At 43.7% G+C, this 12,515-nt stretch overlaps 1 long non-coding RNA gene across 1 annotated transcript; it reads right to left on the bottom strand.

The window, feature by feature from the left end:
• Positions 1-6,329: 6,329 nt before the first annotated feature.
• On the bottom strand, positions 6,330-8,636 carry LOC119168364 (uncharacterized). Its single transcript, XR_005109449.2, has 3 exons — positions 8,439-8,636; positions 7,266-7,311; positions 6,330-6,569 (listed from the first exon to the last, which is right to left on the bottom strand). It is a non-coding gene; the product is annotated as an uncharacterized LOC119168364 (long non-coding RNA).
• Positions 8,637-12,515: the final 3,879 nt, after the last annotated feature.

Genomic DNA, 12,515 nt, shown 5'->3' with positions numbered 1-12,515 from the left:
TATTCCATGTTGGGGTTCCGCACACGGCTCTCCACGCAAGACGCCATGCTGCAAATTAAGCAGCAGATTCTAGACAACAGAACAAGAGCTACCCGGGCGATCTTAGGATTAGACCTTAAAAAAGCCTTCGACAAAGCATCGCATATGGCTATCTTACATCAGATCTGCCAATTAGGCTTAGGATCAAGAGCGTATAACTATGTCAAGGACTTTCTAACAGACAGAATGGCATCCATCGTAATGGGAGAACTGAGATGTGAGGAAAGGCTTATGGGCAGTGCTGGTACCACGCAGGGTTCGGTCATAGCGCCAATGCTTTTTAATCTCATAACGATAGGACTCCCGGCACGGCTGAGCTCAATATACGGAATACATCATTCCTATATGCAGATGATATCACCATCTGGGCTTGTGAAGGTAGTGACGGAGAAATTGAGCAGAGACTACAGGAGGCTGTCACCACTATTTAGGAGTATCTTGAAGGTACTGGCCTCGAGTGCTCGCCAGATAAATCCGAACTCCTCCTCTATGGCGCCACGCTTAAAGGCAGACCACCCAAGGGATACAACCGGGACCATGCTTACGAAGAGATCCAAATACACACCAAAAACGGCAGTACTATTCCTATAGTGCAACAAATCAGAGTCCTTGGACTCATCATCGAGTCTAAGGGTACAAACCGTGAAACCGTCAAGAGGTTAGTAACCAAAGTCATCAACGCAATACGGCTAATCAAGAGTCACCAACAAACACCAAGGCATGAAAGAGGCTAACGTCATCAGGCTTATTTATTCATTCGCCTTAAGTCACATTATATACGTAGCGGCATATCTAAACTGGTATACAGCCGAAAAACTCAAAATCTACGCACTCATACGAAAGGCGTACAAACAAGCTTTGGGCCTTCCAGATAGCACCAGCAACGAAAAACTGTTTCAACTGGGCTTACATAACACTTTAGAGGAGCTGATAGAAGCGCAACAGATTGCACAGTTGGAGAGACTAGCTAGCACGCGCACAGGACGGTGTGTCCTTGACAAGTTGGGGATAAATTACCATAGGCAACAAGGAAGTAAAGTGTCGGTTCTAAAGGTGACCAGAGAAAAGATCCAGGTCCCCAATTTGCCAAAAAACGTGCACTCCGAATTTAATCAGGGCAGAAGAGAAAGTCGCGTTAGAACTCTACTTAAGGCCTACGGCGGAGACAAGGAGGCGTTGTTCGTAGACGCAGCGGAGCATCCTAGTCACAAATCCTACGTTGCGGCAGTAATAAACACCGACCGAAAATGCGTAAACGCGTGCTCCATACGCTCGGATAATGTAGAAATCGCGGAAGAGGTGGCTATTGCACAGGCCATAATTTCCCCAAAGTGTAGGTATATCATCAGCGACTCGCAGTCGGCAATCCGTAACTATGCACGAGGAAGAATATCTCCCGAGGCAGCCAACATACTCATCCGCAAGGCAAATCTGATATCATCAGAGAAATTCGAAGAAAGGTATGTTATATGGTTCCCAGCCCACACCCCGTGTGCGTCCCTCATTCCCAACCTCAACGAGGAGGCTCACCGCGTAGCGCGAGGTCTCACTTACCGCACTCGCAATGGAGCTTCACATGAGGTACTGAGAGGAGATGAGTGGTGGGAGAGGGACAGAATGTTTAGGTTCTGCGACATTATTCAATTCTACCAAAAGTTGAGGCGCAGATTTCCACCACCTAGCTCCACATTTGACAGATCTCAGGAAGTTGACTGGAGGCGACTTCAAACTAGAACATTTCTTAACCCGAAGCACCTAAATCGCATCTACCCCGAACTATACCCAGATGACTCGTGTAAACTATGTAGCATGAGATGCACCACCCTAAAGCATATGTTATGGGAATGCACAAAGATACAGGACACCAATTCAGTCTCCCCAGAACAGCTTGCGGCGCGGTGGAGAGCCGCGCTGATCAGCTCAGATCAGACAGATCAAATATGGGCCATCCAGCGAGCACGGGAGACGGCTGAGAGACAGGATCTCTCCACCACCCCTGGCGCGGCTTAGGCCCACGCCTCAATTCGCTGGTTAAATAAAGTTTGCTCACTCACTCACTCTTTCGCATTGTAACCAAAAAATCGGATGGGCTAGTTTTGTATAAGTTTTATACAAAATGATTTCATGTTCTGCATTTAGATAACATTGACAAAGATATACAGTGGAAGCAAATGCTTTGCAATGTGTAAGTCTTTGGTAAAGTTATGCTAAAAAAGTAAGATTCACTTTAATGCAAGAGAAGTATAAGCATTTGTGTTCATGTTGCGTATTATGTCTACAACTCTTGCTATAGTTATATTTAGATGTTGATCAATAAGTGCACCTGTTTTACTGTAGGGAGCAAGTAGGCCCTCTAGTAGTTGTAGAAGGCGCACTCCGTGATGACTTGAGCACCAATGCATTGGATGGTTGCAGCCACCACGCAGCCCTTGTAGAGCATGCCAGCGGCCAGGAAAAAGTTGCTGGCTCCAGTTTCCTTACCTCGAACAAGTGGCTGGCTTCTCCACTGGAGCTTGTGCAGTTGCTCGCACACTCCCTCTACAGCGACCAGAGTTCCCATGATGCTGAAGTTCAGGTTGCCAACTACTTGGCCACATATGGAGCAGTTCATGAAGGGAGCTCTCAAACACAATAAATTTTATTCCCTGTGGAGAGTCTCTTTCATTGTTGGAATACCAGTACTGTTGTCTTGATGGTTACTGCACATGAATGACCCGACAAGACATGTTAGTGCTTGTGTGTTACTAAATTGCCCAATGGACAAGCCACATGGTTTGGTTGAAAGAAAGAAATAAATATTTTAAGGCTTGATTTTTCTTTGCTAGACTTAACATTAATGAGAACTAACCTACCATAATGCCATAAAATGTATAGAGGACGCTAAGTATAGTAAATATTGTGTAAATGAAAAGAAATTAAGGTGGACGAAAAAATTGCTTGCCAGGAGCTGGGACTAATCCTGTGACTGTCACATAACGCATCCGATGCTCTACCAAATAAGCGAAGACGGCGGCCATTCCCACGCCTTCTTTATCCTGTATATATATGCATATACAAGTGCCAGCGTGAGTCAGCGCTACTAGAAACAATAACGGTGAGTGTGAAACACTTCTTTAGCCTGTTGGTGTCACGTAGCACGTGATGGCGCTGACTGACGCACTCGCGTTTAAGTGCACATATATCCTCCATAAAGTGGACGAGGGAATGGCCGCTGCGATAGCTCAGTGGCAGAGCATCGGACGTGTTATGTGACGGTCACAGGATGAGTCCCAGCTCACGAAAAGCAATCTTTTCATACACTTTTAATTTTTCATACTTACATTACATTCACAACTAATAACGTCCCCTATACTTTATTTTGCCCTATTGTTCGTTAGTTCTCATTAATATGGCTTGGTTAGGTTAGTGGTAACTGACAGAAAATTATGCCAAAAAATATAGATATTATTATAAAGTAATTTTATTGTAACTGTGAAGAAAAGTGGACGAAAAAGTAACTCGGCGTGGGCAGGGACTGAACCTGCCACCTTCGAATAATGCATCCGACACTCTACCAACTGAGCTACCATGCCGGCCGTCCCCCCGTCCACTTTATGGGATATGTATGTGCATTTAAATATGGTAGTGTCAGTCAGCGCTGCCTGTTGCCATTGCAGCGAGTGTGGGACACTCACTTTTTGCCTATAGGCATCGTACAACAGGTGATGTTCTTACGGCTGGTAGGTGACTAATATTCCTTGGCATACTACCCGATGGCATTAAGTCTGCCAGAACGAGAGGCTCGCTATGAATGAAAAAATTGAGGTTTATTTAAAAGCGTGTTTTTTTGTTAGACAATATAATGAGAACTGACTGGCAATTATGCCAAGGAAAGTATAGGGGATGTTATTATGGTAATTGTAATGTAACTGTAAAGGAGGTTTTAGTCGCAATCATTATGTTGCCTGTAGCATGTGTTGTGTTGCTTAGTATGTGGGTGCTTAGCATGTGGGAGCATTGCACAATGCGACAGAAAGTATATAAAAGCCAGACACACCAAAGCAAGCCTTCCTTTGACACCCATTTCCTAAATACGAGATAGACTCCTATTCTTTTTAGACTGACACGAATAAAATAAGACTTTTCAGTGTCCTTGAACCACATGGTCTGTTTTTCTTGCATTTCACCTTGCAACAAATCTAGTGATCAGTGCTAATGCCAGGCAGCCTTCGAGAGGAGTTCCCGAGGTCAATCAGTAGAGTGAGCACTGGGATATCTAATAGGTGTCAGCATCCACTCACCTGAAGCCATCACTTCACCTCCAAAGATACTACTACAATTTTTATTGCTTAAGGTCTCGATCAACTTAATTTCTCTATGTACTTTTTAGTGTTTACTGATTATAAGTGCACTGGAGAAAAACTAAGTGGCTGATATAGGTAGTGTCGTTGTAGTGAAAGATTCAAGTATAATGTTGACAAATAGCTACAGCTCAATCGTGCACTAGTGACAGTTGCATTCTTGATAGGATCAGGAGGAAAAGCACTGCTAAAATCTTGTAGCTTTTAGCAGTCATGATACAAGATGAATACCTGAATTTACGGTGCTTATTATTACATTGTGCTGTAGCAGAAATGCTAACGCAGCTTCAGTTAACCATCGCAGGGACTCTTTAGGTGCATCTCTTCACTACCAAGAAAACCTAATTGGCACCCTCCATTTTAATAATAGCCGGAAACGCGGCACAAGTATTCTATCACAAAACAGTCACTCCATGAGCTAAGTGTAGCATTGTTTGGAAGTCTTATATAATGTAACTGGCAATGTATTATACAAAAGAAGTTGGTGCATTAGCACATAAATAATGTGTAAATAGTGTCACATTAAATCATTTTGCTGTTTCTTTGTGTCCACTGTGAAACTGCCTTGGTAAGTGGCAGCCCGTTGTAGATGCTGCGAAAAATGTAGTTGTACACATGTGTCAGTGTGCCCCTTCTTATTTGGTGAACATCTGCAAACACATGCTAGTAATAAAAGAAAGTGTTCATGAGCCACAGCGTGCTTTCGTGTGAAATAAGTCTTATGCTTCCGGCCAGGCTGTGTTCTAGTCAAGCATAGGTATCAGCATAAGCGCTGTGCTAATCTTACCGCGGGGCCTAAGCGTACTCGCTGCGGGGAACGTGGTCTCCCATGCTCTTCGTTATCTCGTTAGAGGTTGTAGCAACATCTAAAACACTGCTGTATTATAGAGCATCATGAATTGCAAATGAATACCAACATTCTTCGTTGCTATTGTCATAGAAATCCTCTTGTCTAGCTAATGTCAATAAAGAAGCTTTATAAATGCTGCTTATGTAGTCTAACTCATATATAAAATACACTCATATAAGAGACAAAGTGGCATAAGAGAAACCAGTGTGCCTACTTTGAAATAAGGTTGATAAGAAAATTCGCATGATTCTTCAATTGTTTTCAAGTGCATGTCTCTTATACAGGTGCTCAACGAGGCCCATCGCCAGAATTAAGGATGCCCTAGGGGCCTGCCCTACCCTCCTTGAAGTTTGCATGGAGGGGTGTGTTCTACCCAGCATGAATATTGAAATTACGTGTTTTTAAATGCCCTCAGAAGGTGGGCCACTCCTAAAAATTTTCTGGCAATGGGCCTGCACTTAATTGTACAAGCTCCTATGTGTATCATTATAAAATCTGCAGGTTGCCCCATAATGCATGAAAGTGTCTCGGCAGACTTTTCACAGGAATGGAACAGCCTCGTCACATTCGTATAGTTTTGAAACGCACAAGTTGGAAAAATGAGCATGCACTGCAGAATGGACCATTTGTGTTCTGGCAAAGATACATGAACTGTCATGAACTACTCTACAGCGAACTAGCTCAGGCTCACCTCTCTGTCTTCTAATAAATTCTCACAACTACTCTGAGGTGAAATGCTTCTGGGAACTAAGGGGCTTAAATTCCTTTGTTGCAAACATGAAAGGGCACACACAACCCCAGAGAATACCTGTCTGACGTGGTGGTTTCAGTATGCGAACTAGTTTGTGACTACATGTTCATCACATGTTAAAGATCACTGAATGCTTGTAATACCTGCAGAAGCTCTCGCTGAATGAAGGCAAGTGACATTAACTTGAGCAGCTAACTTTTCTGCCTCAGCAGGGAAAGATCCGTCCATTTGTACAGATGTTTCAGCAGCTGGCTTTTTTTAGTGGGAGAAGATTTATCTATTCGGACAGGTGTTGAGCCACCGAGAGGCCTGAAACCTCTGGGAGCTGTGGCACTGAAACAACATCGGCTGAGAGAGAGAGAATAAACTTTATTGGGTTCCAGCATGCGGGATTCCCTCCGGCCGCGCAGGGCGTGGGGTTCACCCTATCTCACGTTACACTAGAAGTGTAACATCGGCTGAAGCTGCTACTGCTGCTCATGTGATGAAGCACCACACTGTGTCTGCACTGCGGATTCTGTGGTGAAGGCAGCTGCTTTCTGTGTATTGGCCGAAACAAGCACCTTCAGGGTCATGTTCACCTGCGTAGCTGAGATGGTTATGAAACACTCAAATAAACAAAACTTCTTCGAATGGTTTCATGTCCGATCGTTCATCATCATGCATTATTTCCTGCTAGTTTTCTTTGTTTAGGAGCTTAGGTGTGAATCCTGTAACTGAACAGCTACTGTACATTTTATATCTCATACGTGCATTTTTCAACCTTTCGGTCAACTTATCAATAGAGTGGCATTCCATTGTCTTGCGAGTTGCCACTGTACTCATGGTTGCCTTGTGCACAGTTCTTTGTGTGGCTGCCTGGATATGAGGTGGTGATAATAAACATATTATGTTACACCTGCACTTTTGATAAACTATATTTTATACATCACACTGTCTTTGTGGCCATGTGGTATTAAATCACTTTATATAAAATAGCTTGTGTTTGTTTTAAACAACATCAACACGCTTAGGAATAATAAAATGCTTTTAGTTTTTATGATAACTTAACTTCCCTGGTGCCAAGTTAGGTTTCAAAGAACTCAAAATATTTTCTCATCTGGCAGCTGAGAGCTGTGGAAATTGAGCTGCCTTATCCGGCATCAGCTAGTTGTACAGTGTGTGGCTGCATAAGAAAGGTGTTACTGTGTTATTTTCCATAATATGCAGCAATGCTAAGCAACACATATACATTCCACTCTAACTTTTGTGCGGTGCCAATGTACACAAACAGAGCAGGACTAACCTGGCTAGCAGAAGGTACCAAGACTTTTCTGGGGCAGTGTGTGATGCTGAAAAAAGCAGCAATTTCTTTTACCACAGGCACAATGAATGACAATTGTTTTAAGTGTTGTCTTTGCATTTCCATTCACACATTTTATGTGCAATAATTCTGTATACACTGCATGATTTGTTTTATGTGCGTGTACTAAAAACATGCTTCCAAGAAATCTCGTATAGTACTCAAAAAGGCTGGAGAGTTTATTGTATTAGTATATAACTACTTCAGCAGTTTCATTTTTTTCCACTTCTCGGATGGAATAAACACATTAACTCAGCATGTAGTTCTACTAATTAGTTCTTTTTTTGATGAGCAGCCAAGTACTTGTTAGATGTGAAGCCAGCACTTCATTGCGCTGCTGTGATTTGGTGATCATGCATTATGGCGTAAACAAATGGAGTATTGCAGTTATACAATTAATTTAATAATTAAGAAACACAGTGGTGCAAATATTTCTCGGCTTCTTTGTTTTCCTGCATAACGTGCCACAACGTAAAGCTGCATGCTTATAATCGGCCCCGTAAGCAGCCATAAGCTTTTTGCAAGAATTTCCCCAAGCACAGTCGATGAATTAAACTACCCATCAATCGGCACGCTTTTTCTTGCAAGGCTGCCTTTACACATACATATATGTGCATTCACACCGGCAAATCAATGAACAAATAAAGCATATGCGCTACAGTTGAAGCATAAGCTTAAACGCACTTTGGACGCCGGCACTGTGAGACGATTTTCTAGCGCGCCGTGCAATTGCTAATCGGCATGAATACAGCACGAGCAATCGGACCGTAGCCTATCGACGCCGTCGAACGCGTGTTGCACTATTGCGGGGCTTTCTTTGAGCTCATCATGTGTAACATGCATGCCGTACATTCGAACCTGCATTTTACAGCTGGCCCTACAACGTATACACTTGTGCAAAAAGGCAGCCTGCCATCTTATAATTGGTTCTGGAAATAGTGAACCAGCTCAAGTCTTTCAACGTGTATATAATTATTGCGAAGTGGACCACATTGCACTGAAAAGACAAAGTCGTGATAGTTAAAATTAACGAAGTTACATAGTATTTTCTGAACACACACGTGCGAATCGCGTTTTCAGTGCGTGTAGCACGATACGGATCGACCGTGAACTTACTTTTTCACCAGGAAGAGGAACAAAGATGGAAGTGTGCCGGATTTGAGGGGATGCCTCTTCACATCGCGCCGCACAAGCACGGAATGCGTTCGTAGTCTTCCAGCTTAAAGTGGCGACCGCATACGCGTGAATCCCTCCGCTGATCTGATACGGGAAATTCGATGCGCTGCAGCCCCTCGGTGCGCCTGCTGTTTTTTTCGCAGGCGCACGGTGTCGTATCTTCCCTTGTCGCCAATCAACGGACTTGCAGCCCACAACGAGACAAGGGTGATTGATGGTGTCACAGTGTATAGGTGTTCTGTGGTGTCGCAACAACCTCGTGATGCCCACTCGTTGCGCAGCTCACGTCAACATGCAGCGTGTGGGATCCAAGCAGACAACGTTCACCGTGTGCCGAAAGTTGTTGTTGTTGTTGTTTTTTTCCTGTGCAAATGACTCCTACTCAAAGGAGGGGATTGGCCGATTATAAGGTGAATTTGTCCTATACTTTCATCATTGCGTCATTCCTACAAAACTTCTGTAACTTAATTTTGATTTGAAATGCCGATATCAAGTTTGCAGAAAAAAATAAAGAAAAATAGTGGGACCGTAATTTAGCAAGAAAATTGTTTAGTCACAGTGATGCATTCCTGACCGGCGAATAAAACATCCCTGTGGCTGAAACCCAATGTAGAGGCTCCAAATGAAAGAAGATTAGGTTGTGATAATTGCAAGCCCAGTCTTTGAAGAGGTGGTGCTAGTATGCTTTGCCTGAATAAATCGAAACGGCGACAATGTAATAAAAAATGACTGATTGTTTCCTCTCGATCACAGTAAATGCACACAGGGGAATTCAATATACCTGATCTATGCAAGTAAAAATTGAGGGAGGTATCGCGGCAACAAAATTTTGTGATGACAACTTCCATCATCCTTGAATTAGACAGTTCACTGCACCAGGGAAATAGCAAGTGGTTGTACTCTGGAAAAGCCGTCAGTGCAGGGTCTGATAAATTTTGCCACCCCAGGTGGTCAAAATTTCCGGAGCCCTTCACTACGGCGTCTCTCATAATCAAATTGTGGTTTTGGGACGTTAAACCCCACAAATATATCAATAATAAATTTTGCCTGATTTTAAGTGTGCGAAATCGCGCCACCGTAATGTATACTGTATGAGGGAAAATAAGAATGATTGGTGTCGAAAGCGATGTCTTCGCAAGAGAATCAGCTATTTCGTTTAACAACAAACCTTTGTGCACTGGCGTCCATATTAAATCAGTACTTCGAAGATGACAGGGAACCAATGATTTAAAAAGTTTCAGTATGGGTGAGCGACCAGATGCGGACAGAGAAGAGCACACTGATAATGAATCAGTTATGACTGCTACGACTGGAATGGAAATATTTACCTTTCGCAAAGCTAACCTTATTGCCATGAATTCAGCCTGAAAGACAGGAAGAAAATCTGGTAAGCGAAGAGAAAATGACCAATCAAATATGGGGCAATATATTCCAACGCCTGATTTTTCATGTGATTGAGATGCGTCCATTGCTATTATGACATTTGTTGGCAGAGTACTTAAATGGTCCTGCGATAAACCATTTAAAATGCCTGTAGGTCATAGTTTAGCGTGAGTTGGGAAGATATCACGCCGGAAGTTCCAAAGCCTAGTTGTAAACTGCGATCGTCTTCTTTTTCTTTGTAAAAAATTTTAATCAAAATGAATTATAAAGGGCTTTACAAATTACGAACAACATTTGCTTTCTGTTTATTACAAAATAAATACCTGTGCTGCGTGTTCCGCAGTCAAGCAGATCAGCTGAAAACGATGACGTCAATAGGGCAGATCGCGTCGCTTGGTGTATGGGCGGTTGAAAAAGCGTTTGGCCGAGTCGCAGCGATCTCGGGCGATTCGTAACTTTAGAGCTTTGTAATAAATTACACAGTTTACGCCGAAAACTCAAATCGGTCTCTAAATTACCCTTGGAACTTGGCCTACCGGCCCAATGTGTTAGTAAAAAATTGCCAAAACCATTTCAGGGTCTTTTTAAATGAACTTTTGTGGACATTTATCGAAGCTAAAAATATCATATGATTGATATTTATTTGAAGTATACTAGACATTACATGGTTTGCTAGGGATCGTGACGTGGATAGAGGAATCAGACTGTAGATAGAAGATGAAACTGTTTATTTGGGTCGAACTTGTGGCCGACAAACGAAAAGTAAGATTACAGCGATGCACACTGACATCTATAGCGGCGAACAGAACGTCAGCCGTCGATTAACTGAGAAGCGGTGAAGCGCGTCGGCATTCATACACGTGCCGTCGAATATTCTAGCGTTATCGCTAGTGGCCACATAGGTTCCAGAATAATTTGTAATGTTCGCGAAGTCGGCGTAATCTTAACGAATTGATCTACTACAGTTCCAAAGCTTCTGAAACACTGCAGGTGCGGTTTGCGCTGAGAATTACTGACATTGAAATGGGGCGATTACAAAACCTGAGGAGGGAATGTGGCATATTGCCCCCCTCTGAAAAAGGCATCATCCCGATGGTTTAACAAATGATGAAAGTACAAAAATAAGGAAAGAAAAAATACAAGCGATAAACCACTGCAACGACAACAAGATACAGGCCCTTAATAAGAAGAACTGTGAAAACCAGTAGTGCTTTGAGGGGTGGTATTACAGGCGTAAGTGAGAAGCGGCAGCTGTGGCATTTCAATTAGTGTAATCGATGGGGGCGTACATAGAGAGCACGCAAGGGCGTAGCCAGTAGGCACACCGGGCATGTGCCCCCCCCCCCCTCTCAAAAACATTTCTTTCGCCATGCCATAGAGAGCAAAAAAAGCTCATTTTAAGGGAGTGCCCCTACCGAAATGAAAGTGGTCAATATCGAATCAAAACACTGGATATTCTTCCAAGCCTCTTTGAAGTCACAGTGCCAACAGGCAAGGTCAGTGATCCAGCTAACATTTTCTGCCAATATCCCAACTTGACAACAGGCCTGGGCCTTCTCAAGACAGCATACAGGATAACATTACTCACCGATGCAAAGCCCAGTGGTATTACGTATCCACGGCGAGTACCCCTGCCCACGCTGCCCAGCGTCAAGCGTTAGTTGGAGAGAATGGAGAAACTTACAGAAAGGTCGGCGAGGCCACAGAGTGATGCGCACCTATGGTAGTCGCCAAAAAGAGAGGAGGTGAGCTTCAAATCTGCGTCGACTTTGGAGGGTTGAACAAGAACATCATGCGGGAACGACTCATAATGCCCACCATCGACGAATGTTTGGCCACACTGTCCGGAGCTACTTCGTTCAGCAAGCTTGATGCAATAGCTGATTATAGCACCAGAATCCCAGAAGTACACTACTTTTCTGACGCCATTCGGCCAGTTTTAGTTTCTCCGATTGCCCTTCGGTATTTTGACAGCACCTGTGTTTTTTCAGAAAGAAATGTTAAGAGATCTAGAAGGCCTCGAGGGCCAAGCGTGTCTACAGGACGACATTATAGTGTTTGGCTTCTCAAGGGAAGAACATGACGCAAGATTGCATAAAATACTGCAGCGCCTGCAAGACGGTGGCATCACCTTGAATGCAAAAAAAGTGTGTGCTACACCAGCAGTAAGTGAGGTTTCTGGGACACATCGTGCCAGCTAATGGTATCAGTGCCGACCCTGAAAAGGTCAACGCCGTGCGTCACCTAGCAGAGCTGACAGATAGCAGAGCTGACAGATGTAACAGAAGTGAGGTCCTTCTTGGAAACGGCCAACTGCTTGGCCAAGTTTCTCCCGGGGCTCTCACAGCTCACAAAACCGTTACGTGACCTCCTTCACAGCAAGGCTGAATGACGCTGAGACAAGCCTCAGCAAGTAAGTTCAACGCTGTCACGAAAGCTTTGACTATAACTTCAGTGCTCACTCACTATGACCCCTGTCGTCATCCCACTGTGTCGGTGGACGCATCGTCGTACGGTCTCGGATTCAAGTTCTTCAAGAGACAGATGGGCGGAGACTTCCAGTTGCCTATGCCTCAAGGTCCCTCTCCAATGCGGAGACGCGATATGTGCAGATAGATAAAGAAGCACTGCCAG

This window comes from Rhipicephalus microplus, chromosome 6 (assembly GCF_043290135.1).
Source record: "Rhipicephalus microplus isolate Deutch F79 chromosome 6, USDA_Rmic, whole genome shotgun sequence".
NCBI classification, from domain to species: domain Eukaryota; kingdom Metazoa; phylum Arthropoda; class Arachnida; order Ixodida; family Ixodidae; genus Rhipicephalus; species Rhipicephalus microplus.
This window is presented reverse-complemented; position numbering and strand designations above follow the sequence as displayed.